The sequence below is a fragment of the Callorhinus ursinus genome, unplaced genomic scaffold, assembly GCF_003265705.2.
Source record: "Callorhinus ursinus isolate GAN/ISIS: 27379988/994484 unplaced genomic scaffold, GSC_fseal_2.0 scaffold21, whole genome shotgun sequence".
In the NCBI taxonomy this organism is placed as follows: Eukaryota; Metazoa; Chordata; class Mammalia; order Carnivora; family Otariidae; genus Callorhinus; species Callorhinus ursinus.
Window position 1 is genome coordinate 2268732 of NW_027397083.1, and position 9041 is coordinate 2277772.

The following is a 9041-nucleotide window of genomic DNA, read 5'->3' on the forward strand; positions in this document are numbered from 1 at the left end:
AATGACATTGGGATGGATAAGAAACTTACTTCACCACCTTCCCTGCCCCCTTCTCTGTCTTCCGACTGATATACAAAACAGAAACACTTTTGAAAGAAACAGTTGACTCTTATCAGTTGAATAGGAATTATCCAGGTCAGGACTCTCAGGGTCATATACCTAAAGAGTAGCAATTTGTTAGAAATCTAATTTCTACTCCTTTAAACATTTCATCTTATTATAGACCATATGAAGAATAGAATTCATGTACAAAATAATTTTACTCATACAGAGGGTGGTAAAAATGAATTTACTCTATCAAAAGATTATAAAAGATTATAAAAACAATATATCTACATATAGCATTGCTCCAAGTCAGACATTGTTCCAAGTCATTTTTTAAAGTTTATTAGAAGCAAGACATAACATTTGTCAATTGCTTTCCTGAAGGCATTTTCAACCTCTTGGTTCCTCAAGCTATAGATCATGGGGTTTAGCACAGGAATTACTATTGTGTAGAACATAGAGGCCATTTTGTCTGTGTCAAACAAGTGGTTTGATTTTGGCTGCAGATACATGAAGATCAGAGTCCCATAGAATATAGTCACAGCGGTCAGGTGAGAGGCACAAGTCGAGAAAGCTTTCCACCTCCCTTCTGTAGATTGGATTTTCAAGATTGTGGCCATGACGTATAGGTAAGAAATAAGAACAGTGGTCAAAGAGCCGATCATGTTGAATCCAGCAAAAATGAAAATCAAGATTTCTTTGAGGCTGGTGTCTGAGCAGGTGAGGGCCATCAAAGGGACATCGTCACAATAGCAGTGATTGATGATATTGGGGTCACAATAAATCACTTGGAAAGTAACAACTGTGTGGAGCAAAGCAACACAAAAGCTGTATAAGTAGGGGCCTATTACCAGTTGCCTACACACCTTTCGGGACATAATCACCATGTAGAGAGGAGGACTGCAGATGGCAACATAACGGTCATAAGCCATTACCGCAAGAAGGAACATCTCTGAAATCAGGAAGTTCAGGAGAAAACCCAGCTGTGTTGCACACGCATAGAAAGATATAAACCTGTGCTTGGTCTGGAGGGTCTCCAGGAACTTGGGGGCTACCAATGAAGAGTAACAGAGGTCTACAACGGCCAGATTACTGAGAAAAAAGTGCATGGGTGTGTGAAGTTGAGAATCCAGTTAGATTAATGAAATCACCCCCAGATTCCCTATCAAAGTTAGAGTATATATCACTGAAATGAGCACAAAGAGAATGATTTCAAACTCTCTATGGACTGAAAAACCCAAAAGAATGAATTCCATCTCCTTGGAGCTATTCCTTTCAGCCATTTATTCCAGTCTCTTAACTGTTGAAAAAAAAAAAACACCAAGATAGAGCCAGAGACAAATTATTTAGTCAAGGAATTGTCACCAGATGCCAACTCTTATATGTTTTAGCTTCAGAAATTATAGTTCATTGAAGTGGAATATCAGAACAAACAAGTACATCCCATTTCAAACTCTTCTCTCTGGCTGTTTATAATTTTCTGAGGTCAAAAATTGAGGGACAATGAAAAAGAAATCAATTGATAGCTATATAGTAAAAATAACAAAGAAACAAAAAATCTTTATATGTTTATAAAGATATTTAATATTTTAGATTTAGATTATTTTAAATTATATTGGATAAAGGGAAGAAAACAATTTTTTACTTCCCGTCCCTTTATTTCCTTCTTGGTGGAGCAAAACCATAATATATCAATTTATCTTTTTGAATAAATGCATTTTTTCTATTTTAATAAATATGCATTATGCTAAATGAAAAGGTAAGCGGGATATTCAATGGGAAAAAATGGGCCATTAAATGTTTCTACTTGTGGATCAGGCAAATTTTGAAGTGTACGTGTTAGTTCATTTTCAAATACTGCATTCTAAAAATTAAAAAAATAACACACTTGTGAGAAAGGTTAGAATATGTGTATTTTAAAAAGTATAGTTCTTTGGATTATAGTGTTTATGGCATTCTATTTTAGTTACTTCCAACATTTATAGTTAGAAATGTTTTCCACAGTCTCTGATAAATTCTCAGTGAAATAATAGCATACATTCTTACTTTTTTAAGTGGTGGAAATCTCTTTGTCAAAAGAAAGAATAATTTTCAGGAAGCAGTGCGATGTCATACGATGTTTGTAAAGTTTTCATTCTTAAAGTAATGACCTTTGGGCGCTGGGTGGCTCAGTCGGTTAAGCATCTGCCTTCGGCTCAGGTCCTGATCCAGGGTCCTGGGGTGGAGCCCGGCATCTGGCTCCCTGCTCAGCAGGGAGTCTGCTTCTCCCTTTCTCCCACTCCCTCTGCCCTTCTCCCCAACCCCAAGCTTGTGCTCTGTCTCTCTCCCTCTCTCGTGTTCTCTCTCTCTCTCTCAAATAAGTAAACAAAATATTTTTTAAAAAAAGCAATGGCTTTCATGTGCACAGTTATGAATATATCAGTACCTCATGGTCCAGCTTAGGGATCCAAGCTGTCAGTCCGTCTGCAATTTAGGTAACTATAGGAGGAGGAAGCAGACAAATGGGAAAGCCTGAAGTATGGACAGTCGTCCCTTGGTTGGTGAGAATCACTTTCCCTTATTGGATTCTATATTCATAGGACATGCGAAGCCATGTCCTTCTCCAGTTGCCACCATATGCACAGTCTTCTTCGACCCTTGACCCTCACTGCCTTCTCACCTCCACCTCCGGTCGGAATTAATTTATCTTATTCCTCCGTATATAACTCGCCTACAGTTATCACAACCTATATGGTGTGGTTATTGGGAGTTATATGCCTCTTTCCGCCTCTGAGATTGTGAAAGCTAACTAATTGCGGGAGGAAAGTAAAAGATAAGAAATTCTCACCATATCAAACACACACATACATAAATACAGTGTGTGAAACAGAAAGAATCATCTCCTTTCCTCCACAAAGGTATTACCCAAAGGAAAACAGTCTTGTCTAAATAGAAAAATTGTCTTTTAAATTTTCTCTTCTTCCTTTATTGACTCACCTTAATACTGTAAATGGTACCTAATGCCTTCTCCAAAAATAAATAAAATATATATATGCATATTTTTACACACACAACACATACATGTATTCATCCATATATAAGTGATATATATGGATGAATATATACACATGTTTATACATATAAACACACACATACATACTCGCATACATAAAATCTGACATGAAAACAATTATCTGTCTCATTTCAAAGCTCACCTTGTGAGAGGTGTGTTTGGATAGAATTTTGGAACTGGCTTGTCTTCCTGCACTGGCATCATACCATAGCTTTTTGTGCTATAAGTCCCTACTCTGGGTGTAGAACAGAAGGGGAAATGGAAAAGTGTTGATGGGATAACTTCAGATGTTTGAGAAGTAGAAGTTTTAGTCCTGGGTTGCTTTTCTTTGTACACACACTGGAATCAGGCTCATTTCCTTTCCTTATACATCCATTAAAAGAAAGGAAAAAAGTGCAAAATCCACACTTTCATCAATTTCAGATTTTGGAAAGACCAGCCCCCATTTTTATGTATTATTTTCGCTTGTGAATATCTTTTTAATACATATCCCTTAAACTCATCAAGATTTTCTTCTGAGAGAATGGCAACTCACACACAAAAGCTTGTCTTCTACAGAAACTGACCTCTGAAGTTTTATCGACAGATGAGACATATTTCTTCCAAAGGAAGCCTGAGTCTCAGGGAGTTGTTGAGGGGAATAGCTTATTTTGGGAGTGTTAGGAGGCTTATTTCATTCTTGTGTTAAGATGACAGCTTCATCCAGTTGGAGCAGAGTCAGACAGGGTTAACTACTTTCTTTTTAATGGGGAAAACTGGATGACTTGGGGAAGGAGATCTGTGGAAATAAACAACATTACCTGTTTAACCTACCTGGTTGTGGAAGAAATCTTCCCCTGAATGTTTTCACAGGGTTCTCCTTCCAATGACACTATCCAATTGACGGTGAGGGTATGTGAATGTGTGATATAGGCTTTATACAATGGAATCTTTATTCCCTAGTGAGTTAATTCCCAGTGTTCCCCAGACATGAGTGCCTTAGGGTCACTGACCCTCCAGGGCACAACTATGATTAAAAAGTTCTAATTAGAAAAAGATTAGTCCATAAAACAAAATTTACATTAGGTCATATTCAAATTAGAATGATCTCACCATAAAATCACTAGTCTTTGGTTACATACGTCCATTCCAATTTGTGTAAACAAAACAAAGAAAAACAAAACCAAATGGCAAGCAATTGAGATGTTACGACCATTTCTAATGTCATCATTTGTTTAAATTGTCCCTTCCTGTCCCTGTGACCGTCTTCGAGCGATTCTGATTTAATCATTTGTCTTATCTAGCTGAGTGTGATTTATACCTAGAAGTTATAAATTTTTAAGTAGACAATTCTGTTTATTTTTTCTTTTATTAAGTGAGCACATGAAAAAGTAACAAATCCTCTTTATTTATATTTTAGAGAGTTGACATTTAATTTTTTAAAGTCATGTGGCATTAATTTGTTGTATGACCTAAGACAAGAACCTAAGCTATTTGTCCAAATAGTTAATTGCCCTGATGTTATTTAATTAAATAACCCATCTCTTTCTTATTAATTTACAATTGAAAAATATCATTTTATTTACTAAAATAATTCAATAAAATCAACTAGCTTCTAAATACCTTGGAGTTCTAGAAACCTATCAAAAGCATTTTTATATATCCTTTCTTTTTAAAAAAAATCTTTTACAGAATATAAATAAAATATATGCATATATATGCTGATTATAAAACTTTATCTTAGGAAGATATAAATGCAAATATAAAAATAAATATATGCCACATATAAATATATATCATCTACCAGAGGTAACTGCTCTTTCAATTTAGAGAGACTTTTGTTTCTCCTTTTCCTTTATATTTTTATGTATTTCATTAAATTGGGCTCATATGAAAACTTACTACCTATAATTACCATTTTTTAACCAGCAATATATCAGGATTTTCCATACTATTTAAATTTCTTTCCAAAGCATGTTTTCTACTATATCTATAACAGTTCTTATTTTGACATTTTGTGATTTTTTTAAATTAGTAAAATAATAATTCTTTTATTCAAAATTTGTTTTGAATAATCCAGTATTTTAGGGTAGAATGTTAATAAATGGAAATGTTGAAAAACAGGATTTGTCTACTTTAAAACTTTTTACTTGTTGCTATTTTTTTTTTTCTGGAAATGTACCTTAAACAGCTGTTTGTGTTTACATGTTGTCTGCAATTTATGCCTACTTCTCTCGAATTCATCCCAACAGACTTCTGTCCCATTATTCTCTTGAAAATCCCTTTAATAAGATCGTGTTAATTAACAACATTCATCAACAATACTTGCCAAATTAATGATTCCTAGATTAGCTTTCTTCACTTGGATTCCTACATCCTCCTGATTTTCCTCCTGGATATTCTTTCTCAATTTTGTGGGTTCCTGCTCATTGCCTTCAGTTCTAAGTGTTGAGGAGTCCCAAGCTCAGTGCTTTCTCAGTTTGTCTATATCTGTAAATGTTTCTTTGCTAATTTCACTTGGTCTTACACCATTTAACAGTGTCAGTATGTCAGTGATTCCCAATGTGACTCTTCCTCCCGGTATATATATATATATTACTCAGCCATCAAAAAAATGAAATCTTACCATTTGCAACAATCTGGATGGAACTAACAGGTATTATGCCAAGTGAAATAAATCAATCAGAGAATGACAATCATCATATTATTTCACTCATATGTGGAATTTAAGAAACAAAATAGAGGATCATAGTGGAAGGGAGGGAAACATAAAATAAGACAAAAATCAGAGAGGAAGAAATATCATAAGAGACTCTTAACTCTAGGAAACAAATGAGGGTTGCTGGAGGGGAGGTGGGTGGAGGGATGGGGTAACTGGGTGATGGGCATTAAGGAGGGCACGTGATATAATGAGCACTGGGTGTTATATGCAACTGATGAATCACTAACCTACCTCTGAAACTAATAATACACTATATGTAAATTAATTGAATTTAAATAAAATTAAAAAAAATTAAAAAAAGGTTTTTATGGGTATTTTATTTTAAAAATTTTATTTAAAAATTAAAAAATAAAATTAAAAAAGTGTTTTTTACGGATACTTATTTAATCATTGGCAAAATGTAAATTTGTCATTTACATTTTATTTTATTTTATTTTTTTAAGATTTTATTTATTTATTTGAGAGAGAGAACGAGATAGAGAGCATGAGAGGGGAGAGGGTCAGAGGGAGAAGAAGACTCCCTGCTGAGCAGGGAGCCTGATGCGGGACTCAATCCCGGGACTCCAGGATCATGACCTGAGCCGAAGGCAGTCACTTAACCAACTGAGCCACCCAGGCACCCATTTACATTTTAAATAATAACATTTAATATTAGAAATGTATATTTTATCAATGATTAAATAAATACAATAAAAGAGGAAACACAATTGTAAAATAACAAGCTTGCAATACAGCAATTGCCTGTTAGATATTTACGCAAAGGATACAAAAATACAGATTCAAAGGGGCACATGCACCCCAATGTTTATAGCAGCATTATTAACAGTAGCCAAACTATGGAAAGAGCCCATATGTTCATTGACTGATGAATGGATAAATATGTGGTATTGTATGCAATGGAATATTATTCAGCCATCAAAACAAGCCCTGCATTCTAGAAGGGCTTTCTGATCATAGCATATGTCAAAATCGTAATTGTGAAAAAGGTAGTAGTTTGACACTGCATTTGAAAGATTTTCAGGCGCCTGGGTGGCTCAGTTGGTTAAACAACTGCCTTTGGCTCGGGTCATGATCCCGATCCCATGTCCTGGGATCGAATTCCACATCGGCTCCCCCTGCTCAGTGTGGAGCCTGCTTCTCTCTCTGCCTCTGCCTGCCACGTCCCCCCATGCTTGTGCTCTCTCTCTCTCTGTCAAATAAATAAGTAAAATCTTTAAAAAAAAAGAAATTTCCATTACTGATTATTTTTCCAAATTTTTTGATACTGGTGAATATTCAGTAACTCGGTACAGAATTTAAAAGTTCCAGAGTGCCTATTGTCCTCCATACTACATAATATGAAAGCAGTTAGTTAGTGTTTCCAGTTTTAGTCAGGCTCCAGAGGTTCAGGATATCTGAGAAATTAAGAAAAATGCCAGCTTCTGTCACTGCCCTTCTTCATCTGGTAATTTTAATTAAATAATTGCTTGTCATTAAGAAAAAACTGAAGTCAGAGTTTACTCCAGTGCTGATGATGAAACTGTCTCTCTGTGTCTTATTATAAAACTCATCATTGCAAACAGAATTCCCTACTGTAATTGCTTCAAGGAGGCTCCTTGCTAATCAGTTTCAAGGGGGCTTATTAAAATGACAAGTTTTTCAGCTTTTTCATGGGGACATATTAAATGAAACCAATCTCAGCAAACATAAAGTTTCAGTTTAGAATTAATGAATCTGCAGTTTAGTTTGAGTGTGTGGAGATAATCATCTGATTCCTTGGGGATGGCTATTTCCTCTACCTTGAACTGCCTTCCTTGGGGAAATAAGATAGTGTAGTGGGAAGAGAAGGGGATGTGGAGCCAGATCTAGGTTTGCATGCAGACCCTTCTACTATCTATCCATGTGCTCTTGGGAAGGCCATAAATTCTGAGCCTCAATTAAGAAATGAAAATGCTACTTATAGCACAGAGCTATTTCAAAGAGTAAACCCATAATGGATATTAATTACTTTGCAAACTGCAAATTGATCATGTAATGATTATGAATAGAATATTTATGATCATAATAAATAACAGGGACTAAAATTTATTGGGTGTTTATTATGTGCCAGGCAAGATACTAAAAAGGTCTACATACATATCAATCAAAAAGCAATTCTTATTCTCCCCCCAAACAAGAATTCCACTCTAACAATGAATTCCACATCATGCCCAGGGAATAGTAAACTATTAATCACACCTCTAAATTCTCTCATTTTTCAAGGCATACACATCAGCTGCAACATGTAATTTTTTTTCACTTTTGAATAATTCAAATTGTGATATTTCTACATGCCAGTCTTTTTCAAATTCATTGGATGTAATTCCATAATGTTAAGCCACTATCTTCTCTGAGGGAGCTCTTGAAATACATCTGATATATCAGTCTTGTATAGGAGACATTTCTATTATTTCTCTATATATGGGGTTTAGGCAAAACTCATTAGTATGATCGATAATGTTCTGTATCCATAGTCTTGACTGTCTTTTCTAATTTCTCCTGCTTTTTCCTTCCCTGTCCACCACCAAATTCATTTTCTTCATTGATTGTGGCTATACATTTTGTCTTTGCATATTCTCTACCATTGAAATAACTTTCCCACAGCTTTTCTGCTCTATAATGGCTAATTCTCTATCTCATCTTCTTAGTACAAGTCAAAAGTTAACATCTTGGTAAAATTTTCACTAAATTCACACAACTTTCTCTTCACCTGATCCCTCAAAGAGGGAAGAGTGCTGATTGATTATTTCTCAGGATACTCTGTGTCTTCCTTATGTCACTGTTATATTTTTCATGCTGTATTATAATATGCATTTTCCTTGTTTGTCTCTCTCATTAGACTCTGAGCTACCTGATAAATACAATAATATAAATAAAATAAATAAACATTTTTAAAATCATTTTTAGTAATTAGGGGAATAATTTGAATAAAATGATCTAAAAGAAAAGGAACAGCATAGTAAATTATTATTATTTCTATAGTGCCTTTTTATTTGAATATTTTTAATGTATGTCTTAGTTCAGTACATACATATATAATAGATCTCACAATATTGTTAATAGATTTTTCCCATTTTGTTTTTTAAAAATTTATTTCTTTATTTTAGGGCAGAGGGAGAGGGAGAGAGAGTCGTAAGCAAACTCTGCACTGAGCATGGAGCCTGAAGCGGGATTCGATCATGACCCGAGCTGAAACCAAGAGTTGGACGCTCAATGAATGCACCA

At 34.9% G+C, this 9041-nt stretch overlaps 1 pseudogene; it reads right to left on the bottom strand.

Moving 5' to 3' along the window:
• Window positions 1-371: 371 nt before the first annotated feature.
• On the bottom strand, window positions 372-1328 carry LOC112828994 (olfactory receptor 8U3-like; annotated as a pseudogene).
• Between the last annotated feature and the right edge of the window lie 7713 nt (window positions 1329-9041).